The 27,850-nt window shown below is 39.9% G+C and overlaps 1 pseudogene; it reads left to right on the top strand.

Annotated features, from left to right (window-relative positions):
- Positions 1 to 1,209: 1,209 nt before the first annotated feature.
- On the top strand, positions 1,210 to 27,582 carry LOC122807965 (annotated as a pseudogene).
- Positions 27,583 to 27,850: the final 268 nt, after the last annotated feature.

Below are 27,850 nucleotides of genomic sequence, written 5' to 3'. Positions count from 1 at the left end.
ATTTGGATTTTCTGAGGTGGAGCATGTCCATTAATTCCGGATTGGACATGGCCTTGTACGTCAGGCACAGATCACCTCTGAGTAGGCGGTATGCGACTGAATAGAGCTGGAGTTTTTCAGTCGGGCAGCATATGACATATGTTTAAGACCCTTTATCCTCTTGGTGAGGAACTTTTGGGGTCTTTCCAACTGCTGCAGGTGTCGGGTGAGATACATCCCAAATGGGGCATTGTACTCAATCATTGGCCTGATAAGAGAAGAGTACAGGGCACAATGACCTCTCTTGATCTAGATGTGAAACCCTTCATGATAAGGTGGGCAATATAGAAGGTCTTCCTAACCACTTTGGCAATGTGAGTGTCAAATGAGAGGTTACTGTCAACCTGGGTCCCTAGATCCCTGATTACCTCTTCCAGATTAATGGATTACCACCTATGTGGTAATTTGTCGGTACCTTGTTTTTCCCAAAGGGTATGACTATACATTTTTTGGTGTTCAGCTTAAGGCCATGGCTCTGGCACCAATTATCTGTTTCTATGAGGCCTCTCTGAAGGATGTTTGTGTCCGCTGGAGTATCAATTATGGCGCCCAGTTTGCAGTCATCTGCGAACTTAGTCAGCCACAATCCTCCTATGTTTGCCTGTACCTCGGAAAAATAAATGCCGAACAAGAGGGGTCCCAGGACTGAGCCCTGTGGGACACCGCTTGTGACTGGCTTAGAGTCTGACATAGCTCCAACAACTCTGACCCTGTGGGTTCTGTTCTTGAGCCAGTTTGCAACCCATCTTGTGACATATGGGTTTACATTTAAGCTGGTGAGTTTGTCTATGATGCCCGAGTGGGGTATTGTGTCAAAGGCTTTTGCAAGGTCAAGGTAGGCTGTGTGAACTGCCTTACCCTCATCAATGGCCTTAGTGACTGTTTCAAAAAAGTCGACCAAGTTCAAAAGGCAGGATCTGCCCTTGACAAAGCCAAATTGGGTAGGATCCAATGTCTATAGGTCCCCAATGTCTTTGTTTATGAGTTCCATAATGATCCTCTCCATAGCTTTGCAGACCAGGCTCGTCAAGCTTATGGGGCGGTAATTTCCAGGGTCCGTAGAAGCACCGCCTTTGTGAAGTGGGACCACTGTTGCCGTACATCACTCTTTGGGTACGTATCCTGTAGTAAGGCTAAGATTAAACAGCAGCCTTATGTGTGGGTTTAGTTCCTCTTGGAGTTCATGTAGCACACAGCCCGGGACACCATCCGGTCCCATTGATGCTGTGTTTTTAGCTTTAGAGAGGGCGGCTCTCACCTGGGCATCTGAGATGTTAGGGAGGCTACACTCTGCTGGGATAGTTATTTCTCCTTTTGGGGGGGAGGGGGAGGAGAAATTTGCACTGAACCTGTCTGCCAGAATGTTGGGTTCAGTGTATTTTGTGTCATTTTGGACTAACTCTGAGCATATCTGGGAGTTCCCACCCAGGTTTCTAACATAGCTAAAGAAGGCCTTGTGATTGTCTTTTTTGTCTTTTGCGATTTTTCTCTCAAAGTTGGCCTTGGATGATTTTATGAGTGATCGTAGTTTTTTGCTAGTACTGATCAGAGATGCCTTCCCTTTTAGGGATTTTGCTCTGTCATGTAGTAGCTTCCTCCTCCTGTTGTAAAGTTTGTTTATGGCTGGGGTCCACCAGACTGGGCGCCTGCCTTTGGGGGAATGGGTCTTGGTTTTATTTGGGATTGCATGAACCATGCATTCTTGAAGGTGCCCATAGAAGGCATTTGCAAAGGATTCAGCAGTGTGGGTTGTGGTTTCCACTGGCCCAGGGGCCTTGAAGGATACCACTTCAGTCTTAAGAAGTGTGAAGTTTGCTTTTGAGAAGTTCTTCACTGTGGTCTTTTGTGCAGGGGGTGGGGGTGGGATGTGGATTTCCAGTGAGATTAATTTATGGTCTGATCTTACCAAAGAGGGATATACTTCTGGTGTGGAGCATTTTGTCCCCATGTTTGTGATGATCAGGTCTAGTATATTGTCTCCTCTTGTGGGAATGGTGACTAGTTGTTCCATTGTATTTGAGTTTATGAATTCTAGGAACCTTTGGGCTAGGGTGTTGGGGCTTGAGTAATGTTCCCAGTCTATGTTTGGATAGTTGAAGTCTCCCAAAATGATGGTATTTGGAGAGACATTCATACTCTCCAGTGTCTTCAGGAAGGCTGTGTGGGGTTCCTGAGTTTGAGAGGGTGGTCTGTAGCATGCTACAAACTGTAAGGCAGTTTTGCCTATGGTTAGTTGCACCTGGATAGTCTCCGATGCTTCGTGCGTTGCCACTAACCTGGAGATGTGGGTATCTTTGATGAAAATGGATACTCCCCCTCCTTTTGTGTTTCGGTCCAAGTTTTGGGGCCGGAAAGCATGATATGAGGTAAAACCTGATAGTGCTGGGGTGCTCTCAGGAGCCTTGAACCTACCTGTCTAGAATGACATATAAGAAAACTCTAAGTCAGACTGACAAGATTTATATTGTGTAAAAGACTCCCCTGCCATAAGACCTGCAATCAGATCTAATGAATTGGGGTACAACAGCTTCTATCACAGTATTTTTTTAAGTTTTGAAGAATTTAAAATCATGGCTTGGTTTTATACTTGTAACAACCTGGCTGTTATAAATGATCATTTGTATATTTATGGGCTTGAGAGTTTCGGATTTCTTTTCTCTAATAGAATAGAGGCTTCAGAATAATTACATTATTCATTACTGCATTACACAAACTTTCATAAACCAAAAACAAGTTATTAAGCATTAAGGGCTTCAATCTGTGTAGGGACAGAGGAGAAGACATACCAATAAGCCTTTATATGTACATTTTCTTGATTTGGCGGCATTGGTAGTCTGGTAACTCGTGCTTTTCAGAGCTGAAAGGTGAAGATTGTTGCCATTAACGACCCTTTCATTGAAGGAAAATATATGGTGAGAGCAGTTTAAAATGGAAATTGATAGAAATTACAAACTTTTTGCAAGATTGAGCTCTTGAATATCTAATACTGAACCTGTCTTATAGGCCTACATGTTCAAGTATGATTCTACCCACGGAACCTTTAATGGCACTGTTTCCGAACAGGATGGAAAATGTGTGATTAATGGAAAAGCCATCACTGTTTTCCAGGAGCAAGCCCCCCTGCCTTACTTTGTATGATTGAATGGTGGGTAGTAAGTGTTGTAATGGTAAGAAAGCTTCCTGTACTGAGCTAGCGTTTAATATGAAGCCTATTGGTACTAATTTTGACATTTTGTTTTCTGAGGCGTGACCCCCGTAACATTAAGTGGGGCGATACTGGTGAGGAGTATGTTGTAGAGTTCATGGGGGTCTTTACTACAACAGAGAAGGCTGCTGTAAATGAATTCTCAGGGTTTGATTTCACTTTGTTGGGGTGGGGTGGGTGGAATAGACTAGAAAGAGCTACAAGTGCCACTCTAAATACCAGTCAGCAGAAAAGGTTTGGCTCTGCCTTAGAGTGGGAAAGTGCCCACCTTCTAAATGTGGTGGGGCAAATGGGGAAGGAAACTTACACACTCAACTAACTGTATATGTAGTATAAAAAGTTTTTGAAGCTTCTGAATTTTGAGAGTGAGGGCACAAAAGAGGTTTGTCTTTTGAAGACTGATTTGATATCTAAAATGTGTCTTTGACAAATCTTCTTTTTCTAGGCTCACCTGAAAGGAGGTGCAGAAAGGGTTATTATAACTGCTCCCTCAGCCGATGCCTTAATGTTTGTTGTTGGAGTGAATCTTGAAAAATGACACCACTCCAAGACTAGTCAGGTAAGATCTTTGGGGTCTTGGGCAGATTGTGGATTATAGCGGAACACAGATGGGATAATGTAAATCTTGTCTAGAACACACTTGAGTCTCATAAACCAGGAAGATGATGGGAGGGGTGTATTCATTTGCCTGCTTCCTAATACGTACATTGACTCCCTTCAGTAGTGACTGAAGCTCAGTGTTTAGTACTATTTTGCCCCTAAGAATGTAAGTAATTTTCCTGCTTAGGCTAATTTGTTCTTTTTCTTCAGCAATGCCTCCTGTACTACTGACTGCTTGGCACCCCTAACAAAAGTTATCCATGACCACGCTGGTATTGTGGAAGGACTTATGCAAATGACAGCTTTCTAAAGGATTTCTGGTGAATGTGAATAAGTACCCTGGTTGGGGAATTTATTTGATCCCAGCATCAAAACATTCCATCTCTGACCACAGTTAAAAGTTGAGGGGAGACAGCTGAAATGTCTGAATTTGACTGTGCTGTGATTGCCTGCCTTATCCACATCACTAGCAGGCATAACTGTGGGGGGGGGGGGGGTGCTTGGCTTGTAACTTTATGTACAAAGTCATGTATTCAAGTACATTTTATCTATTGAGTATAAACTACAGGTTTTCATTAGCTGTGGTCTCCTCTCTCACTGGCCTTTTCTATTGTTGCTTCTTTAGAAAAAGTTGGATTTTGCACTATAACTATAGGTGGGTTGAAGGCTCTTATGTTTCCCATATTAGGAAAAATGGATTCTGTAGTATTAAGCACAGATGGGTTGATGTATGCAGAAATACTAACTTGCCTTCCTTTTTCCAGACAACTATCCATTCCTATAAAGCCATTCAGAAAACTGTGGATGGCCCATCTGGAAAATTGCCAGTGGTAGGTGATCATCAGAATATCATTCCAGCACCCACTGGTGCACCCAAGGCAAGTCAGTAAAGTCCTTCCAGAACTAAATGGGTCAGTAGAATTCTGATTATTAAAATGAGGAGTAGAATGCATGCCTACTGGGAGGTGAGAGTGCACACCAGGCATAAGGGAGGGAAGTCTGCAGATCACGTAACTGCACTGTTGTACAATGTCTTTGTGAACCTGCCTGCCTCTATCCAGAAAGTAGGACACACAATGCAAGGGTGTGTAAGGAAGGGAGGATGCATCTACCTGCTTTAGTCAGCATGATAACTTACCTATGGCAACTGCAGTCTGTGTTCTGGATTATAATGCCGTTGTTGGTATACATGTTTTGTTTTGGAATGGGATGTAACTGTTGCTGCTGTAACATTTTATCTTGTATCTGCCACTCTCTGTCCTCTTGCTGATTTAAGCTTTCCACTTTGAAGCTGATTAATTGTATCAATGCCATGACCCTGCAGTGACAGGAAATGGTGGTCCTTTATAGCCTGCCTGGGCACTATAATCTTCCTTACTGGTAGCATTAGGGTGAAGTATCCACACCTTTCAGACTGATGATGTAGAACCTTCAAGCAACCATGTCTGCATAAGTCTGACATCTGATCTCAAATTACTTATGGCTTTAAAACTTGTAGTAATAAGGTGTTCATCAGGCCTCTTGGATGCACTTGGTTAGGTAGAGAGACTCTGCTACCTAAGGGAATATTACCTTAACTTCTTCATGAATCCTAACCCAGTCTTGTTCTTACTTTCAGGAAACTTACTAGTATGGCATTCTGTGTACCATCAGCCAGTGTTTCAGTTGTGAACTTGACATGTTGCCTGGAGAAACCTGTAAGTATAAAAACGTGCCCTGGGAGAGACTGCTATATGGGAGCTATTTAAAGGACAGGGTACTTACCTGCTAGTTCTTAGCAAAAGATACAGTGGTAAGCTATGTTCTAACATTCATGGGTTTGATTACTTTCTGTAGATTTGTCTTTGTTAGGAGAATCATTAAGTCTTCATTGGACTTGGCTAGCAGTCTTGGCTACAGCTTTAAACACTTCTGTTGCCATCAGCATTCAGTGAGCATGCCAGTTACGGAGACTTAATAATGGTATTCTGCAGGGGGTAATAACTTGCCTTTGATTAGTCTGTTGCTATGTTTTTTAATGCTTTGCAGCCTTAGTAAACCTGAGCCTTAAACAAAACTTCTCCCGTTTTAATCTGGTACTAAACTGGGACTTTTGCTGCAGTTTTAGTTGTGCGTGTGTGGTGGGAGGTCACTTGACTTTATGTTTTGTTTTTAAACAAGCTGCTGAGGGACCACTGAAAGGAGTTCTAGGATTTACTGAAGAACAGGCAAGTTGCTTTAAGTGCATTTTCCTTGTGTGTTTGTGGATCATGTTAACACAGTCTACAGTCTATTCTAACATCTAACAGACTGCATTTAGCCAAGTTAGTGGGGGAGGGAGAATATAGTGCTATAAATGCTGTAACATAGCTGTTTGGTCACTTGCACAATCCATGCTTGCTCCTGTGACAAAATGCTATTTGATGTACTGATCATACTGACTAAGTCTTACTCATGGATTGGGACTGGCAGGGCTTAATGTTTTTTACTCAGGTTGTAAGGAAGAATCAATATGGTATCTTTTTGCAGGTGGTCTCCACAGACTTTAAAGGGGATAATCATTCTTCAGTGTCTGATTCCAAAGCAGGAGTTGCTCTCAATGAGCACATATTCAAGCTAGTGTCTTGGGAGGTACATTCTGGCCTGCTGCACTTAGATTGTGCTCTAACCCTATGGAGACTTGTCTGCATTGGTGCAGTGTGTGACACTTCCAGTCTGAGTTAAATAAAACAGGAGTCTAAATATTTGAAGTTTGTCTGATTTTATTTTGAATTATGGGCTTTTCCTTCTAGTGTGTGTGTGTGTGTGTGTGTGTGTGTGTGTGTGTGTGTGTGTGTGTGTGTGTGTGTGTGTGGGGGGTGACAAAAACTAGAAGGTGCTTCACTTGGGGGATGAGTAGCAGAAGATTGGTTTGTTTGTTCACTGGGTTACTGACTTATTGCAGTGCTTATGTCATAAACATTGAGCCCAGCTTTGAGAATTGGGGGCAGAGGGTCTGTGTACTGCAGACTGAGTGTAGCACTCTGGTGGCATTGGGCTGGCTGGCCAGATAGCAGGGCTAATGGCTACATTACCCTTCTAGAATAAGGGCACAAAACTTAACGGAAGGTTTAGTTTACATTTCTAGGAATGAAGCCTGGCTTGGCAGGCAGTCTCTACTTTTCAGTATCTCAGGCTTCCCAGAGAGGTGCCCTATGACTAGGACAAGGGATTAATTCTAAGACCCTAAAAGAGAGCCTTACAGCTAAAGATTGTTCATGTTGATGGGGCATTTTAGTTGTGATAGTAGGTAATGGCTAAGACATGGGTTCTAGAGAAACTGCCTGGGGCGAGGTGTTCAGGGACAAATACCAGCTGACCCCTTTTAGTTGTGGGAATACCCTGTCAAGTGTAGTACCGCAGCTTTTGCCCAGTCTAGGACTAACAAACTGGTAAAACTTGATGCAGAGTCCAGCATAGCAGACACTTCATCCTGGTTTTCAAGCTGGGGGGAGATTGGGTGCTTTCCTTGCCTTATCCCCCCACCATACGTCTGATATAGAGTTTGGGAGAAACTAAGAAGAAAACTGAAATAAACAGTCTCTGTGGTGTCCCTCCAAGTCTCACAAACCCAGTATGTCTATATACTGGGTCCAACAACAAATAATGAGGAAGCATCTCTGTGTGGAAGATGTAAGATTCCCTAGAGCACCTTAGAGTTCAGGCACCTAACAAAAACCACACTTGAATACTCCACCTAATAACAGGTGGTAGAAATACTTTCTTTAAAAACTTTCCAAAGTATAAATCCACTAATGAAAGTAGGGACGCACAGGCTAGTTCAGGTTGAGTCTTTATTAAAAATGCCAACAGGCAATGGAACTTTCTGGTTGCAGATACTAAACTTTAACCAAACTTGTAGTTCTTGTCCAGTATTATGGCCTGTTTTACAAAATCTATTTCCTAAGCCACTATAAAAGTATTACTGATGAAGTATCAAGATATTAAAATCTGTGTTTTCTATCTCCTCAGGCATGACAATGAAAATGCAGCCATCGGGTTGCAGACTTGATGGTTTACATGTATAGCAAGGAATGAAGCATCTTCTAACTTTGAGGAGACTTGTCACATACAAACTGGACTAGTCTCTCTATCTTTGCATTTGATATTCCAAAGATTTTTTGGGATCTAGATGTAAACCAGGCTATTTCACTCCAGTTTTTCAGTTTTGCACTTCATATTCTGTTGAACAGTTTTTGAGATCTAGTTGTCTTGTTCAATAAAATGTAAAAAAGCTGTGAGTTGCCCAGTCCCATTTTTCTCTCCAATGTACCTTGTGCCTAGAATTTACTGGCTACACTGAATTCATCATTTTAATTTCAGAAAAGCCATAGCAGTGACTTGTAGCTGGACCATGAAGGATTAGTGGTGTTTATACAATGTATAGACTGGCATTTGGGTAAAAGACAACCAGGTTACACAACTGCACCAGGTGAGAGTTACTCATGAATGTGTGAAATATCTGGCTTTCAGTTCAACTTTGAGTCTCTGGCTCATTTTTATGTCAAAAGGATTCCACACAAGGCTTCCAAAAATGATTCAGCTATAAATAGCTGAGTGCATTTGTGTGGGGAATTCACACCGTTTTATAGTGGGTTGCAGCTGTTGGGGCAGTGGATTGGCATATGAGAGTATTTGACTTTGAATGGTATCACATGAATGCTACTGTTGCCCTTGAGATGGTTTGTATATTGGGACGGGGTTAGTGTTCTCTATCATCTATTATTTTTGTTAGGTTTCACTGCAGTATTGTAGTCTGGATGGGGTAGATCCTCAGGTAGAAGTTGTGCTTCCAGTTTGGACAGAAGGGTGACAAATCATGGTTCTGGTAAGACACTAACTAGATGGTCAATTCTGTTTTAGAGAAAGTGGATCACCACTTGTAGCAGAAATAGTAATTAAATCCATGTCATCTTAAATGGAGTATATTGGACAGTGCATTGAAGGCACTGGACAAGTTTTATGGGTAAGTGTGCTGGAACTTGTTTAAGTGTCCACTCCTGAACTGAGCAGATACTTTATGCTAGACTGCTGCTATACTACACTAAAGAGGGTAACCTATTGCCTACAGGGACGTTTTTGTATATCTTTACCAGCAGGTCAGTGTCACGATGGTGGCCTTGATTGTGCCCCAAGATCTTTGCATTTAGTATAAGGAAAAAGCCTAACCTTTCCTAGCATTGTTTTTGTCAAGTTTTAAAATATGGTAAGCCCAAGGCCTTTATCTGTTTTTGATAATTTACTTGGATTCTTCAGTATTTGATCTCTGGCTTCACTCACTACTCTATAAAAGCTGAACTCCTAAAGCATCTACCTTATACCATTTACTGGGGAGTAACCCACTAAGTGCTGCAGATACCTTGTTGTGTGGTTTTCTTTGGCCAACATCCTTAATGTGCTACATTTCTAAAATAAACCTTATAAGCCTTAACATTTCCTGTGTTACATTGTTATTCCTGTCCTCTGCTTCATGCTATATCATTTAATTGTAAATATGAAAGGGAGTTGCAGGGAGGATCACTGGAAACATTCCTAAAGCATACATATGGCAGGCTCATCCAAAAAGACAGTCGGAGTCCACTCAGTCCACCCACCATTTATTTTGGACAGCTTTTATACTATCTCTGTACTTGTGCTTTAAATAAGTATTGGGCAGATAGTCCTTTCTGCATGTATTTAAGCCTGCACAGTAGCCAGTCTGCAAATAAATGCTTCAATGGACTTCTCTGTAACTAATAGCCTTACAGTTTGTAGCCCTCATCCATAGACATCCTGCTACACTGTTTTTACTCTCTGCTTTCTAACAGATCCTGAGGTTTTATTTCTTACTGTTCTTTTGGATGCTCATACTCCTCCATTATTTCTTTCTTTCTTTTTCCACATTTATCTAGACTTGTTGCCGTCATTATTTCTCTCCTCCAGTGCCTCCTCCATGGCACTGCATTCCTTCAAGGAAGTCACCCTTAACCTCCATTCCTTAAGTTTATTTCTCCTTTGTTCCCTCCCTTTCTTAAGTTTATTTCTCTTTTGCTCTGTCCCTTCCTTAAATTTATTTCTCATTTTCTCCCTCCCTTCCTTGAATTTATTTCTCCTTTGCTCCCTCCCTTTCTTAAGTTTATTGCTCCTTTGCTCTATCCCTTCCTTAAGTATATTTCTGCTTTGCTCCATCCCTTCTTCTTTGCCCTTTCCTTATGCTTATTTCTTCTTTGCTCCATTCTTTCCTTAATTTTATTTCTCCTTTATTCCCTCCCTTCCTTAAGTTTATTTCTCCTTTTGCTCCCTTTCTTAAGTTTCTCATTTATTCCCCCTTTCTTAAGCTTATTTCTCATTTACTCCCCCTTTCTTAAGTTTGTCTCCTTTACTCATCCCTTCTTTAAGTTTTTCTCCTTTGCTCCCTCCTTTCTTAAGTTTATTTCTACTTTTGCTCCCTTTCTTAAGTTTATTTCTCATTTACTCCCCCTTACTTAAGTTTTTCTCCTTTACTCCATCCCTTTCTTAAATTTATTTCTCCTTTGCTCCCTCCTTTTTAAGTTTGTTTCTCCTTTGCTTCGTTTCTTCCTTAAATTTATTTCTGCTTTACTCCATCCCTTCCTTAAGTTTATTTCTTCTTTGCCCCTTCTTTAAGTTTATTTCCTCTTTGCTTCCTCATTTCCTTAATTTTATTTGTCCTTGGCTCCATCATTTCCTTAATTTTACTTCTCCTTTGTTCCCTTCATTCTTTAAGTTAATTTCTCCTTTCCTCCCTCCCTTAAATTATTTCACCTTTGCTCTCTCCCTACTTTAAGTTTATTTCTCCTTTCCTCCCTCCATTCCTTGAGTTTATTTCTCCTTTCCCCCCTTCCTTAAGTGTATTCTCCTTTGCTCCAGACCTTCCTTAAGTTTATTTCTTTTTTGTCCCTTCTTTAAGTTTATTTCCTCTTTGCTTCCTCCTTTTCTTAATTGTATTTGTCCTTTGCTCTGTCCTTTCCTTAATTGTATTTCTCCTTTGTTCCCTCTGTTCCTTAACTTTATTTCTCCTTTGCTCCCTTCCTTAAGTTTATTTTTGCTATGCTTCCTTTCTTTCTTAATTTTATTTCTCATTTGCTCCATCCTTTTTTTAATTTTATTTTTACTTTGCTCCCTTCCTTATTTAAGTTTATTTCTCCTTTCCTCTCTCCATTGAGTTTATTTCTCATGTCATCCCCTGTTCCTTGAGTTTATTTCTCCTTTGCATCCCCTTCCTTAAGTTTATTTCTCCTTTGCTGCACCCATTCCTTACGTCTATTTCTTCTTTGCTTTCTTCCATAATTTTGTTCCTCCTATGCCCCATTTCTTGAGTTTATTTCTTCTTTGCCCCCCTTCTTTAAGTTTATTTCTCATTTGCTCCATCCCTTCTTTAAATTTATTTATCTTGCTCACTCCTTTCCTTATTTTATTTCTCCTTCCTTCCTTCCTTACTTTATGTTTATTTCTCCTTTGATCCCTTCCTTAAGCTTATTTCTGCTTTGCTCCCTTCCTCTCCTAAGTTTATTTTTTCTTTACTCCATCTCTTCTTTATGTTTATGTCTCCTTTGCTCAACCTCTTCCTTACATTTATTTCTCCCTTGTTACCTCCTTTCCTTCATTGTATTTCTTCTTTGGTCCCTCCCTTCTTTAAGTGTATTTCTCTTTTGCTACTTCCTTTCCTTCATTTCATTTCTCCTTTGCTCCCTCCTTTCCGTAAGTTTATTTCCCTTTGCTCCCTTCCATAAGTTTATTCCTCTTTGTCCCAGCTGCTTGTTAAGCCACTAGTATTATTGCACTGCTTTGCCAGCGGCATTTTTACTGACTCTGTCCTACATTGCCTAGTACCTTGTTATCATGAATACCCAGACTCATAAGGCATTGCTGTAACTACTGTTAGTGTCACATAACTGTTATGGATAGAAGTAATTTCTGGAGTCATGTATATTTAGACTCATAAGGCATTGCTTTAACTAGTGTTTGTAGCACATAACTGTTTGGCCAGAAGCAATTGCGGGAGTCATGTAGTCCTGTTCTGTTTGCTGATATTCGGCTGTTTTCCTTATAACAGAAACTAAGCACAATAGTTGTGCTAGCTAACTGTTAATTTGCTCTAAGCTTACTTCTGCTAGCCCCTAATCAATGAATGTGGGACACAAGGTAGTCTACTGTAATTCATGAAACCCAAGTGCGTACTGTTTGTAATGTTTTTTTTTTTTTACATAGAAACCGTTGATTAGTTTGAGTGATTGCAGTTCACTCATTTACATTTTACTGTATTATTTTCTTGTTTGTCTTGCTTACTAGTGGCTATCCTGACATTTTGTGATGTGCTGCTCTAGTCTATACTGACCACATTATATTTATAGCTCTTATGTACAGTTCCTATTGTTTAGTGTGTTGTTCACTAAATGGGTAATACTGTGATTTTTTTTTTTTGCATTTGTAGTGTTGAAGTGTTTGAAACATAGGTACTGCTTTATGCTTAGCCCTTTCTCTTTTTCCCTTTTTATTTTTAGTTCTCCTAACCTTGCTGTTGAAGTCATTTCTCCCAGAGGCTCTGCCCTCCACTCTTCCAGTGTTCAGTTGTGACACTCAAAAGTTCTTCCAACTTTTGTATTTCAAGTCAGCACTCCCAGAAGCTCTGCCTTTCACTCTTCCAGTATAGTTTGGATGTTTTGTAGTTTGGGATACTGCCCCACCAAGATTTATCTGCTGTATGTTTATCATACTTTGAAGTCTCACTGACCTTCGGGTTTTATGTTAGGAGCACACTGTTAGGGCTGCTTGCTTACCTTTGACAAACCTCTTTTTTCTGTCCCATTTTGCTATTCTCCTCTCTCTCTCCCCAACCCCATTTAAACATGTAATTCTTGTTTGTTAATCTCTCGATTGATTTGCCCTCCTCTAACCTCTATTGATATTACTGATCCCTTAAGCCTACCTCCTTAGCAGCCTTTCTCAGCCCCAACAGTCTAGTGCTCATCTTAAACTGCTCTGCTTTTTACTGTATTCCTCCCCTTTACAACTACTGCATTAGTTCTGCTGTACAATGGTTCTGTCTTTCTGTTTTACATCTTATAGAGATTTGTTTTTTAATTAAACCTCTAGTACAATCACCTCTCATTCTGTTCATATCCTCCTTTACCCTTTCTTCCTTTCTGCTGTCCTTTTTTCACTTTTGGAGATAGTTTATTTTGCACATTGCTTTTTCTAGTTATCTCTGTCTGTCCGAGGTCTGGTGCTACCCGCTCTATTCACCCTCCACTTTGCTCTGGGTTCATTCCGCTCCCCTACCCTACCCTACTCCCATTCCCACCCACCCCTAGCATCATTACATTTATTCTCTCTGTAGCCACACCCCTCTCCCCTACCAACCAATCAGTTTTTCCTTCATCACATATACTCTAACCCATCATAAATCAACTTCTCTTATCATCCCACTCATACTCCACCCACCTTTCAAATCTCTGACACTCTTCCAACAATTCCCTCCTAGACTGTTCTCCTCCCACAACATATTACACACCTACTCTCAACTTTATATTACAAAGTACTCTCACCTTACCTTCACAACACAATGATATCTGTCTTAACTCTGCTTACCCTACTACTCATATTCTTTTACTACTCTGCTACCTATCATCACCTCTCCATCTCCAATATATACTCTCCCACATTGACTCATTACACTTCACAATCTTATCTGAATTCTCCTATCAGTATATCCTCACAACTATTTCATTTCACGTACCTCCACCTTTTCACTTTAAAATACCCCTCCACTCACCTACCCTACACATATTCCTATTCTTCCAATAAAAGCATACATATATACTTGCTCAAGCTCTCTTTACTTAATCATTGTGGAGACATACATCCTAACCCTGGCCCTGTACATAATTGCATAATCTCCTTCCAATCAGTTAACCCTGCCATAGCTATCACCTCTCCACTTACTCCACCTCTGACGTACTAATCCTAAATATTAATCGTAGAAGCATTCTTAACAAAATGATTGAATTCCAAGCTGCACTCTCACTGTACTCCCCAGACATTGCTATACTTAAAGAAACTTGGTTAAAAGGCCACAACAATAGCAATGAGCTTCTGCCTCCAGAATATAACATACATAGATTAGACAGAAAGATCAAATGTGGTAGTGGCCTAGACATTATTTACAGAAAAAAACTTACCCTCCAGCATCTAGACATATCTGCTCCTCTAATCACTGACTCTGAAATCATAGTTTCTTGTCTACACATCAACAAAAACAAATCCATTCTTATTATTGCCGTATACCTCCCCCCAGGTAAAAATTGCCATAACATTGACAATCTACTTAGCTGGGCCTCCTCTAACTTTAATCAATTTTATTTATTTATTTATTTTCATTTGTTGACCGGGAGTGTCCGACTGGACGTAGGTCCATTTTCAGTGGAGGGCCGGGGGGAAAAGCTCCACAGTTAAAATAAACAGACAGTAGTTACATTGGATTACATAGCGATTAACAATTTAACATAGCAATTACTTACAACATATTTACAGATGAAGAACATAGTACATCAGTAGACAACTAGAATCTTTTTCTGTGAAGTACATAACAGACATTAACAAATGTTACAATAAGAAGTTCCTGCTGTATAATAAGTACTAGGCTTATGAGCATCTGAGCTTGCTATAATCAAGGTAGTTAGTGGAGTGGAAAGAAAGGTAGTGGTTGGATGGGGTGGGTGATATTAGAGTGGGAGTTGCAAGGGCATAGCCAGCATGTTTTTAGGTGCGCTTTTAGTAAAGTTTTGAAGTGGGTGCATGATGGTATGGAGGTAATTGTGGGTGGGAGAGAGTTCCATAATTTGGCTATGGTGCAAGAGAATAGTGCTTCACCAGCAGAGTTATTGGCTTTAGTGATCTGCAAGTGATTTTTGTTGCTGGATCTTAGTGGTCTGGTGGTGCGATTGTGTTGGAATAGATTCTGGAAGGATGGGACATTTAGTGGATGGTTTACTAGTTTGTGGGTGAGTGAGAGTTGATACCATTGAAGGAGGTGAGGGAGTTCAAGCCAGCCCAGTTCAGCAAGTGAGAGACAGTGGTGACTACGGTAGAATGCCCCTGTGGCGAATTTGGCGATTTTGTTGTAGCAGGTCTCTAGCTTGTTTAGATTGCATTGCCTTAGGTTGGTATATATTGGAGAGGCATAAAGTAGGGTGGAGATAAGGTGGGAATTTGCTATTGAAATCTTTGCTGCTTTGGTGAGAAATTGTTTGTTTCTGTATAATGCTCCTAGTTTTTTGTGGACTTTTTTTATGGTCATGGATATGTGAATATCAAATTTTAGTTTATTGTCTATTTCCACTCCTAGCAATTTGGTGTGTTCAGTTGGGTATATAGTGGTGTTGTCTTTTGCTGTGATGTTAAAGTGAGAGTTGTTTTGAGTATGTTTGGTGGGTTGGAAGATGAGTAGTTTAGTTTTGTTTGGGTTGAGTATTAATTGGGCATCGGATAACCATGTTTCAACAGAGGAAAAGGCTTCCTGTGTGACTTTTTGCAGTTTGGGTAGGGACTGGGCTGAGTAGATGATGGTTGAGTCATCTGCGTATTGTATGAGTGTGCCATGTTTGGTGGCAGAGGCTAGATTATTAGTGTAAACAGAGAAAAGTAGGGGTCCAAGGATGGATCCTTGTGGAACCCCTATGGAGACAGGTAGTTGGGGAGATATGTCATTCTGCCATACAACGGATTGTTGGCGGTCAGACAGGTAACTCTGAAACCAGTTGGTGACTGATTGTGAGAAGGATAGGTTATTGAGGACAGAGATAAGTTGTTTGTGTGGGACCATGTCAAATGCTTTAGATAGGTCTAGGAAAGTAGCAGAGGAGAGATAGCCATTGTTTTTATGCTGAAGGATAGTGTTAGTAAAGGAGAGTAAGGCAGTGGTGGTGCTATGGTTTGGTCGGAAACCATGCTGAGTACTGGAAAGGAGGTTGTTAGTAAGAAGGTAGTGTGAGACCTGAGAGTGTATGCATCTCTCTAGTATTTTGGAGAGTGGAGAGAGAATAGCTATGGGGCGGTAATTGGTTAGTTCTGCAGAGGGTCCGCCTTTGTGGAGGGGAATTATATGTGAGACTTTCCACAATGTGGGAACATAACTTTCTGACAGAGATCGGTTAATCAAGATGGATACTGGGTAGGCCAGAGCATCAGCTGCGATTTGTAGGTATTCACTTTAGAGGTTGTCTGCTGCTAATTTGGTGGGTTTAAGTTTAGTTAAGAGTTTTTTTATGTTGGAGGTAGGTACAGGAGAAAAAGAGAAGGCAGTGGGGAGATTACTAGTTGAAGGTGTGGGTTGAAGGGGGGTTGTGTTGTTTAGCTAGTGATAGTATGGTTTGGGTGAAGTGTGTGTTGAATGAGGTAGCAATATTTTCTAAGGAGTGAGGGATGTTAGGAGGAGGGGTACTGACTTTACCTGGGTGGAGGATGGAGTTTACGGAGGACCAGAATTGTTTGGGGCTGTGTTGTGAGGAGTCTAGGGCAGACTGGTAGTATTGGAATTTGTCCCGTTTTATTAGCTTTTTGACTCTATTGCGTAGTTCTAGGAATTTCTGCCTAGTTGGGGGGGGGGGGGTTGGTTTTGCGCCAGTGCTCCCAGGCTTTATCCCTGTTTTTCATTTCTGACTTAGTGGTGTTCTGTAGCCATGGGGAGGGTTGTGCTTTGGTTCTGGAAAGTCTTATGGGGGCATGATAATTAAGGATGCTCAGGAAGGTAGGATTAAAAAATTCAACTGCGTCATCAAGACTGAGGTACTTTAGAGGATGCCAGTTACATTCTTTGAGGGATGAGATGAATGTGAGTGGGTTAAAGTTTAGTTTTTTACGTATTTGGAGGTAGATGACAGGTTTAGCTTGGTATAGGTATTTTTTGAGTAGGAATGTTGGGGAGTGATCACTGAGACTATCTGATAAGCAGCCTGTTATATATGACTGGGGGCTCTTACTGACTAGTATCCAATCCAGGGTAGTGTGCTTGCTGGAGTTTTTATTTATCCTGGTTGGCGACTGGACTAGTTGGGTGAAGCCGTGAAGGTTTACATGATGGGTTGGATGGTTGCCAGAACAGGATTGCCAGTCAATATTGAAATCACCTAAAATTATAGTTTCTTGGGGGAGATGGTGGGTAGACCAGCTGAGGAGGTTTTCTAGTGGAGGGATGTTTTGGCCGGGTGGGAAGTAGCATCCAATTATGTTGATGGTTTTGTTTTGGTTTATTTTGAGGTTGGTATATATTATTTCTTCATTGCCTATTTGTGGAGCTGATGATTTTAAGATCTGGATGTTTATATGCTGTTTAATTATTATAGCTACACCGCCTCCTTTCTTGTTTAGCCAGTCTACTCTTAGTATGCCGTAACCTGTAGGGAGCATTTGCTCACTGGTAATGTGAGGTTTTAGCCAGGATTCTGTCAGGATGACTATATTTGGGGAGTACAAGTCTATGGTGGCATGGAGTTCATGGACTTTGTTGGCTATACTTCCAATACTTAGTAGAAGGAAGTCACTTGGCTTTCTATTGGCTGTAATATGGGAGACGTTGTGGTTTCTAGTCTGATTATGAGGATTGGGGTTGGAGATGGTAGGGCCAGGGTTGGGGTGGGTCTCCACTTAGGGCTAGTTTTGTTATGCATGAGGTTATTAGTTTTCTCAGTTTTTGAATGTGTTTGTTTATAAGGGAAACTTTATGATTGTGCTCTGTGGGTAATAGGTATGGTGGGAGGGTTACTATGTTAAGTTGTAGGGATGCTTTATGTTCGAGTAATATAGTTGGTAGAATATGTGGGGGGTGCGTAGGGATGGTTCCTGAGTTGGTGGGAGGGGAGCTGAGTGAGGGTGAGACATGAGTGGTGATGTGAGTAGTAGTACAGTGGTAGTGGTTGAGTGGGGGATTGATGGAGCTTTGGTAGGATGTAAGATATGCAAGGAGAGTGCATGCAGTGAGCACAGGTAATGTATGCTTGTACATGTTAGTTGAGGAGGTGTGATAGTAGTGGGAAGATGGAGGAGGTAGTGTTGGGTTAGCGCTGTGGTTGGCTATTGGAAGGTGTTTGTGAGTGTAATAAAGGTGGGACCACTGGGGGCGGGAGGAAATAGGGGGCAGGGTGGGGAGCGAAGCGGGTAGAGACCCTGTTAGTTGCTCTTATGAGGCTGGTAGAGACCCTGTTAGTTGTTCTTATGAGGGGGCTGGAAACAATCAGTTAACAGAGTTAACTGATAAATGAACATGTGATAGTGACAAGGGTGGTTGTAGTTTTAAAAATGGTGCCTGCCACAGGTAATATTTATTAACTTTGGGATTGTCTTAAGGTAGAACAAGGGTGTGAGCAGGCAGTTCTTTGTACTGCTGCGAATGAGCCAAAGCAAAGATAAGTTTGTGTTTAAGAAAAAAATTGGGTGCTTGGTGTTTTTTAAATTTTAGGGGGAAAAAAGGAAACCTTGCCGAGGATGGGCCTTTTTAAATTAAAAAACCGTATTGTCAGTTTGGACCTTTTGTAAAGGGGGAAAAGTAAGAGTTTTTTTTGGGGGTTGTGTGTGAAGGGTGGTTGTGTTTTTGGTGTGGGTTTTTTGGGGGGGGGTGCTTAAAGAAACAGGTGCCCGGGAAAAATTTTGGGCAAAAAAGGAGCCAACCAAGTTAATTTGTGTTTAACATTCAGACCGGCCCTTTTTCTTTAAAAATTAAATTCCATTTGAAACGATTTTGGTTCAAAGAAACTTTGCTGTTTAAATTAAAACAAATTTATAAGAATGATAAAGGGGGCACAGGAATAAAAGTGGGTTGGTTGGGGGGTTAAAGGGGCCCTGTGGGGGTTTTGTGTTTTGTTTTTGTGTTTTTTGCTGGCCTCACACCCATTTCCAAAATTTGAAATTTTTCTCCCCAGTTAACACACCCCCAGAGTTACAAGCTTCAAACATTCAAACGACGGATTTTTTAAAAATTTGTACCCAACTGGTTGCCCCCCAGTTACTTTACCGTTCCCCCCCAATCGGGCAAAAACTCTTAAAAATGTTTTTTTAAAACAAATTATACAAAAAATTTTTGTTTTTTTAACCCCCCTTTAAAACCCAAAACAAATTTAATTTCAGAAAAATTGATACTTTAATAACTACTTCGGGACCTTTTACTATCCAAAAAATGTACCTATATTGGTTAACCAAAAAACTAGTAACACATAAACAAAAAAAAAAATACTAAAAAAAATCCCAAAAACCAGTCCCCCTTGGAAAACAAGTGTCTTCCAAAAATGCCCCAAGTAAAAAATTTTCCACCTAATAAAAACCAAAATAAAAATAAAAGGAAATTTCACCATAAAAACCCCATTCCCTGAAATTTTCCCCCCCCTTAAAACAAATGAACCTTTTACCCCAAATTTAAAAAATTCCTAAACCCCCCTTAAAAAACAGTCCATTTAATTACCCATTTTCTTGTTCCCCAATTTTCCTTTTAAAACCCCAAGATAAAACATAAAAACCCCCCCTTTTAAACTAAACCTTCTCTTGGTTTATAAACCCCAAAAAAATTTCAAATTAAACCCACCTCCCCATTTATCATTATCAATTTATAACTAGGAATTTTGGAAATCATACATTCCCTGCCAAAAACCCCCCCACAATAAACCAATACAGCCTTTTTAACTTCCTCAAAAAAAATTTAAAATTACATAACCCTTTTTTCCTACCTCCCAAAAACAACCACCCCCCAAACCCCCTTTAAAAAAAACATATAACTTTTTAATTTTTCCTCCTAAACCCCCAAAAAAACAACTCCCTTTTTTTTCTTTTTTTCAAATTCTAAACCTTTAAACCGTTTCCATTCTCCCAAAATTTCCTCTTTCATGTCTTCCGACGTTTCTACAAAATTGGGAAAAACTTTAAAGGGGATACTTTTTCCCCCTCACCTGTTATATTTTCCCAAATATTTTCCCCCCCCTTTCTTCTTTTTTACTAAAACAAACTCCCCCCATGCTTAACAAAATAGTACTCACAGTCTTTTAGCCCCCACCCAAAACACAGCAAAAACAACAACCCTTGTTCTATATCTAAGGAACCCCTAACTCCCCAAAAAAAAAAAATTTATTTTATTCCCTTCCCATTTTTCCTCTTCTCTTTCTTCTCCTCATGGCACCAAATAAAAGCGATAACACTCTTCAAAGGGTACAATGTGCCAAAGATTTGCCCAACTCCTTAAAAATCTACATTAAACTTCTCCTATATGACTAGAATTCCTACCTCATAAAAATGGCCCTTCCAGAACTCATTCAAACACACACCCCCCCATTTTAAACCCTTAAAAAGACCCCCAAACTAAACCAACAAAGCTATTTTCCTAACCCCCCTGGTCCCCCCACTTAAATCTCTTCTAGGCCCAAATTTTTAACACTTTTTTAATTTTTTTAAATTTTTAGGGATTTCCATGGAGGGGGGCCCTTTTTAGGGACCGGGGGAAAAATCAAGAAAATAAAAACTGTTCATTGGATTCAACATTCTTTTAACTAGAAATTTTCAACTATTTCGAAAAACTAGCCATAACAACTAGAATTTTACTTTCAAACAGGCAAAAAATAAAAAATGGAACCCCTTTTATAATAAACTAACTTAAGCTTTTCTGCAATCTCAAATTATATAAAAAATTTTTGGGAGGGGGGGGAAAATTTGAGTGGGATTCAAGCCGGGGGTCCCTTTTTTAATAAAGTTTTAATTGGTCATGGAAAAATTTTGGGGGGGATATTCCAAATTTCAGGGAAGAAATAGTCTTCAAGAAATTATTCTTTATTTGAAGTTTTTTTGGCTACAGTTTGGGGTCTGGGTTAAGTTCTGGGGGGATGGGCATTTGTGGGGGTTTACTTTTTTGTGGTGGAGTTGAAAGAAGGGGGGGGGGGAGTTAAGGAGTTGAAAGGGAAAGACAGTTGGTTTAAGTTAATTTGGTGATTTTGGAGAGGTTTGTTTTTTTGATAATTCCTTATTGGTTTTAAGGAAAAGGAAAAAAAAGGGGGAGATAAGGGGGGTTTGTATTGAAATTTTTGTTTGGGGGAAAAATTGTTTTTCTGTTTCCCCTTTTTTTTTTGGGTTTTTTAGGATGGAATTGAAATTTTTAGTTTTTTTTATTTCCATTTAGAATTTGGGTTTTCAGGGGAATTAGGGTGGCTTTGGTGGAAAAGTAGGTTGTTTTGTGATTTTGGGGGGTTGGGTAGAGTTTAGTTTTTTTGGGGGTTAATTTTGGGTGGATAAAGAAAAGGGAAAAGGTTTTTGTTTTTTGATTGGGGGTGGGGGGGTGAGAATGTTTGATATCTCATTTTGTGGCCTTTTTGGAAAGGGTAGTTATTATTAAAAAGAAAAGGGGTAAAATATCCGGGGAATTGGGGGGAAATTTGGGGGAATATGTCTTCTGATAAAGGATTGTTGGGGTAGGGTTTGAAAATTTGGTATTTGTGGGGTGGGTTATTGGGACGGATAATTTTTTTTGGGGGAAGTCTGCTTTGGGGTTAAAAAAGAGGGGAGAGATGTTTGTTTTTATCTGGGATTTTTAAAAAAGGGAAGTGGGTGGGGGCTAGGTTTGGTGGAAACCCAAGTAGGAAAGGAGGTTTTAAAAAATATGGAGCCCGAGGGTATGCATTCTATAGGAAAGGTGGAGAAGTATTTGGGGAATTGGGTTTAGTTTGAGAGGGTGTTTATGGGGGGAAATAGTGGTTTTGGGGGAAACATAATTTTTGAAGGTCGGAATAAAGAGGAAGGGTGGGCCAAAGGTAGCTGGTTTTGTGGTATTAGGGAGGGTTGTGCAAATTTGGGGGGTTTTTTTTAGTTAAAGTTTTTGTTGGAGGAGGAAAGGAAAAAAGAAAAGGAGGGGGGAATTCTATTTAATTGGGTTGGAGGGAGGGGTTGTTTGTTTAGTTGAAGAGGTTTTGAAGGGGTTTAATGGGAATTTTTCAAATGGGGATTACTCTGACACCGGGTAGGATGGTTTTAGGAGGCCAGAATTGTTTGGGGTTATGGAGGGTCTGGGAAATGGGGGGAATTTTGTTAAGTTTTATTTTGGTAGTTCAGGAAGCCAGGGGGGGTTTTTTGGGTGTGGTTTTATTTTTTTTATTTTGATTAGTTGTTTGAGTGGGGGGGGTTTGGTTTTTTCTAAAAATTTTATGGGGCAGATAATTAAGGTGGGGAAAGGGGGTTAAAAAACAATTGTTGCTGGGATTTGAGGATCCAGCATTTTTTGGGGGATGGGAATTGGGGGAAAAATTTAGTTTTTACTTTTTGGGGGTAAGAATTTGCTTGGTTGGTTTTTTTAGTAAAGTTTGTTAATTCTGATAAGGTGTTTTAGCGGGGGGGTTTCTTGTTAACCCAGGGATGTTTTGGGATTTTTAAGGGTTTTATACTGTTTAAATAAAGGTTTAAGATGGGTTATTTGGAAAGGATTGAGTTTTAAAAAAAAATTTAGTTTTTGGGGAGATGGGGGTCCCGTAAGGTTTTTAGTGGGGGGATTTTTTGGGGGGTGGGAAGTAGCACCTTATTTGATGGTTTTTTTGGGTTTTTTTTAGGTTGGTTTAATTTTTTTTTTCCTTTTGGGGACTGATGTTTTAAGCGGGAGTTTAATGTTTTTTTTAAATTTGCCACCCCCGTTTGCCAGTCATTTTAATCTAATTAAGTTTTTTGGAATGTGGGTTTTTACCCAGGATTTTCAGGAGATTTTTGGGGTAAATTTAGGTATAGTTATGGTTTTTTTTTATTAAATTTGTAAAAATATTTTTTCTTTTGGGTTTAATTGGGAGTTTTGGGGTTTTAGTCTGATTTAATTTGGGGTTAATTGGGGCCGGGGTTTTTGTTCCATTATAGTTTTAACTGAGGAATTTTCTCATTTTAATGGGGTTTTTTAAAAGGGAAAACTTTAGTTTGTTTTGGGAAAGGTATGGGGGGAGGGTTCATGAATTGTGGGATTTTTATTTGGGAAAAATATTGGTTTTTGGGGGGGGTTGGGATGGTTCCTATTTGGGTGGGAGGGGGTGGGAGGTGGCAGGTGGGTGGATGTTCATTAGGGTTAGTGGGGATTGAGGGAGTTTTGGGTTAAGTTGAAGGGGTGTATAGAATAATGTTGCTTGTTTTAGTTAGGGGGGTATAGGGGGAAGGGGAGGAGGTTTTTGGGGTTTATGGGGTTTGGTATTGGGGGGTTTTTGTTGAATGGTGGGAAAAAAAATGGGGGGCAGGGTGGGGGGGTAGAGCCCCTGTTATTTGTTTATGGGTGGTGACCCCTGTTAGTTGTTTTATGAGGGGTGAAAAAATCATTTAACAAGTTAATGATTGAACATGTTAGTGAAAGGGGGGTTGTATTTTTAAAATGGGTGGGTTATTTTTCTTTGGGATTGTTTAAGGTGAACAGGGGGGGAGGTTTTTGAGTTGGGACCCAAAGCGAAAATTTTGGTTTTAAAAAACTAAAGACCGGATGTCTAAAGTAACACCCTTAAACCCTTTTTTCCGGGGGAAAAAAGGAAACCCTTGATAGTGGCAGTGGTTAGTTTAAATTCCACAATATTATATTTGGTTTTTTGTCAAAGGAAAAAGGGGGAAAGAGTTTGTTGTTGGGGGGGTTTTTGGTTGGGGTTTGGGTTTTTTGGGGGGGCTGCAAACCAAAGAAATCCAAAAATTATTGGAAACAGGTAACCTCTCAGAGAAACTTTGCTGTTTAAATTCAACCCGGATGCATTTTCTTATGTAAAAGGGGGAATTTGAAATTGGTGGTGTTGGTTGGGGGGTTATGGGTGTGGGTGGGTTTTTTTCAAGAAACAAATCAGGATTTAATTTGCTCCCCCTTGCCCCATACCCAATAATTTTGCCTTTTGGGCCCCCCAGTTAACCCCCCCCACTTTAAAGATAATAAAAACATTAATACTAGATGGTTTTTTAACCCACCCAGACCTGCCCCCAAGTGGTTGTAGTTCGGGCCCATTATCCTAATAAAAAATAACTAAAAAAAAATGAAATTTAAAAAAAAAAAATTTTAAAAAAAAACTTTTTCTCGTATCAACCCTTTAAAAACACCAAAATAAAACATTCCCTCTAGATGATTTTTTTTAAAACCATTTTTGGGTACCAAACTTTTCCAATGAAAATGTATTTCTCACTTTTAAAAAAGAAAATAACTCAAAACAAAAAAAAAAATATAAACAAATCCACAAAACCCATTCCTCCTTCTATTTCTAAAAAAATTTTGAAAATAGAACTTGAAAAATTTGTATCCCTTAATAAACCCAAAAATTTAAAAAAACCTAAAAATTCGGGCAGGAAAAACTCCCACTTTACCAAACCCCATTTTCAAAACAAAAGAAACATTTTAGCTCCAATTCAACAAAACCATCCCCTCCAATTACTAAAAAAAGAACCCCCCTTAATCTCCCCATTTTTTACCCCACCCCACCCCATTTAAAATAACTAAAAATGAAGCCCTTCAAACAAAAACCTACATTTTTTCATCCTCCAAAAAAATTTTCAAACTCTAGCACCCTTTTTCCCACCCACTTTCCATCAATCAATTTATTATAACAGTAACAATCTAAAAGTCTGTTTCATTCCTCTCAAAAAACCCTCCAAAAATTAAAACTAAGACCTTTTAATTTCCCTCTTAAAAAAAATATTAAAATTATTCCTCTTTTTACCATAAAAACAACCCCCCCCCCCAAACAAAACAGGTTTGCCAAAACATAGTACTCCCAAGTTCTTAATTTCACAAAACCTCAACAGAAAAAACAAAAAACCCCTTGTTTTTTTTTTTTCTTAGCAAAATTTGAATGTTTCACCAAATCTCTACAAACCCTTTTCCACCCAGACGTTTTTGCAACTATACAAACAGCCTTTAAAATCATACTTACCCCCCACCTTTACTTTGGGTTCCCCAAATCTTCCCCCCTTACCTTTTCATTTTACTTTTAAATTAACCCCCCTCCCCCAGTACTTGCCTTCTATGTCTCAGTCTTTGGGCCCCCTCCTATCCAAACTGTTAAACCCAAACCCCCTCTCCAAAAAACTTACTGGGGCCACCATACTCCCCAACCAAACTTTTTATTAACTAATCCCATTTTTTCCTTTCCCCATTATATCTTCCCCTGTGGCCCAAATAAAACCCACAGTAACACAAACTTCTGGATAAATAATCTCAAAGAAAAAAAACCATCCTTAAAAAAAACAAAAAGTTTGGGTCCTAAAAACCCAAATTTCCCCCTCCCACTCAAAATCCCTTGCCAAATACCCGAAACACACTTTAGCCCCCCCATTTTCAAATTGAAAATTTGCCTTTTAAAACAAAATTTTACAAAAACCCTTTTTGCTGCTAATCTCAAATCCCCCTCATTTAGAATTCCTTGGGCAGACTCCACCTTCTAACACTTTTTATTTTTAAATTTTTCCCATTAAAAGGGGGGGCCTTTTCACGGACCCCGGGAAAAATGCCATTAAACCAATAGTTACAGGGATTAAAGCGATTCAAAACTAAAATTTTTAAAACTATTTAAATAAAAATTCCCAAGTGCAACTAGTCTTTTCGGAAAGCAAAAGGCAAAAAATTTAACAAAAAGCCCCCTTGATAAAAAGATAACTTTACTTTGGTTTCTAAAATTATTAGGGGGGGGAAAGAAATAGTATTGGGGGGGTGGAAATTAGATATTGAAGGGGCATACCGCTTTTTTATGTTTTAATAAAGTTTTGAATTGGTGGGGGATGGAATTGTGGGGGGGATATTCCAAAATTTGGAGGAAAGAAAGGTTAAGGGTTTTTGGTTTTATGATTAAGTGGTTGCGGCTTAGGGCGGGTTAGGGTTATAATTTGGGGGGTGGGCATTTGTGGAGGTTTTATTTTTGGGGGAGTGGGGTTAAAATGAAGGAGGGAGGGGTTAAACCACCCCAGTTGCAAGTAAAGGAAGGGGTTTGGTGGACCCCTGGGGTTTGGTGTTTTTGTTGAGGGGTTCTGGTTTTTTTGAAAATTGTTGGTTGGTTATAGGGAGGGATAAATAGGGGGGAGAAAGGTGGGAATTTCAAAACTTTCGCGGTGAGAAATTGTTTTTTGTAAATGCCCTGTTTTTGGGGATTTTTTGGTCTGGTTGTAAATCAAATTTTAGTTTTTTTTTTTTACCCAAATTTTTGGTGTTTTAGTTGGGATTTTTGGGGGTTTCTTTGCGGGTTTTGTGAGATTGTTTTTTTGTATTTTGGGGGGGGTTGGGTGGATTTTTTTTTTTTGGGGTTGATTTTAATTGGGTATCCTTTTAAACAAAAAAATTTGGTGTTTTCATTTTGGGTAGGGGGGGGCTGGCGTGAGGGTTAGTAAATTTTTTTTGTTTTTTGGTGGAGAGGTAGTTATTGTTGAGAAATGGGGCCCGGATACCGGGGAACCCCCAGGAAAGGGTTTTGGGGGGAAATTGCATTTGTAAACGGTTGGGGGTAGGGTAATCTGAAAATTTGGTGCTGTTGTGAAAAGGTGGGTTATTGGAAGAGAAATTTGGGTAATGAAATTTTTGAACTAGGAAAGTAGGGGAGAATGCCTTTTTTTATCAAGGATTGTTGAAAAGGGGAATAACAGTTGGTGTTTGGTTTGGTGGAAAATGTATAGGAAAGGAGGTTGTTGTGAAATGTAACCCTAGAGTTAGATTTCAGAGGAGAAGAAGGGTAGCTAGGGGTTTAAGGATTTTGCAGGGGTCCCTTTTGGGGGGAAAATGTGAGATTTTAAAGGGGGGAAAAATTTTGGAGAGGGGTTAATCTGGATTGGGGGAGAGATCAGGCGATTTGGGTTTTCCCCTGGGAGGGTCGCCTTTTGGGGGAATTTATTTAAGTTTTTTATTTTGGATATACAGGAGAAAAAAAAGGAGGGGGGAGAAAGTTAAGGTTTTGGGAAGGGGGTTGTTTGCTGGTTATTGGGTTTTGGGTAAGTTTGGTTAAGGGGTTTTTTTTGAGGAGTGGGGGAGAGGAGAGGGTTTGATTTCCCTGGGGGGAGGTGGGTTGGGGGAAAGTTGTTTGGGGCTGTGTTGTAGGGTTGGGAGGGGTGTTTGGGAATTTTGTCCTTTTTTAGTTTTGATTTTTAGCAGGAATTTTCCTGTTGGGGTTTTTTTTCCCCAGGCCCCGGGTTTTCCCTGTTTTTAGATTAGGGGCTGTAGAGGGGGATTGTCTTTTTCTAAATTTTAGGGGGAGTTTAAGGATTCGGGGTGGTTAAAATTCCCCGGAAAAACGGGGTCTTTGGGATAGTTTTCTTTGGGGGATGGAGTGGGGTGGGTTAAAGTTTAGTTTTTAGATTTGGAGGTAGATAATTTAGTTTGGATGGGTTTTTTTTTGAGGGGAAGTTATTCCCTGAGTTTTGATAAGAGGTTAATTGGGGGGTTTACTATGAAATCCGGGGTAGTTGTTGGGATTTTTTTTTATTGGGGCACTGGACTATTGGGGTAAGCCGGGGGTTTAATGATGGGGGTTTCCAAAACGGGTTTCCAAAAAATTTGCCCCAAAAAAAATTTATTTCTTGGGGGAGGGGGGGGTGAAGTAAAGGGGGTTTTTCTAGGGGGGTTTTTTTTGGCCGGGGGGAAATCACCCAATTATTTATTTTTTTTTTTTTTTTGAGGTTGGTTAAATTTTTTAGTTTTGTGGAGGATGTTTTGCGGTGATATTTTTTTAATTATTATGTTTTTTTTTTAGGTTATTTATTCTCCTTGGGAGTTTTGTATTAATTGAGGTTTTACCCGGTTTTAATGCTATTTTGGGGTACAAGTCTTTGGATGGATTAGGACTTTTTGGGTTTAACTTTATTGTAAAAGGGTACGGTTTCTTTGGTGTTTTTGGGAGCTTTTGGGGTTTTCATTGATTATGGGAGGGGGGTTGGGGAATTCCATTGGGGGGAGCCCCACTTGGGCTTTTTGTTGATAGGAAGTTTTTGTTTTAATTTTTTGTTTATGGGAAAATTTTGTTGGTTGTGGGAAAGGTTGGGGGGGGGGTTACTAGA

The sequence above is a fragment of the Protopterus annectens genome, chromosome 8.part0 (genome assembly GCF_019279795.1).
Source record: "Protopterus annectens isolate FY-2018-M chromosome 8.part0, PAN1.0, whole genome shotgun sequence".
NCBI classification, from domain to species: Eukaryota; Metazoa; Chordata; order Ceratodontiformes; family Protopteridae; genus Protopterus; species Protopterus annectens.
This window is presented reverse-complemented; position numbering and strand designations above follow the sequence as displayed.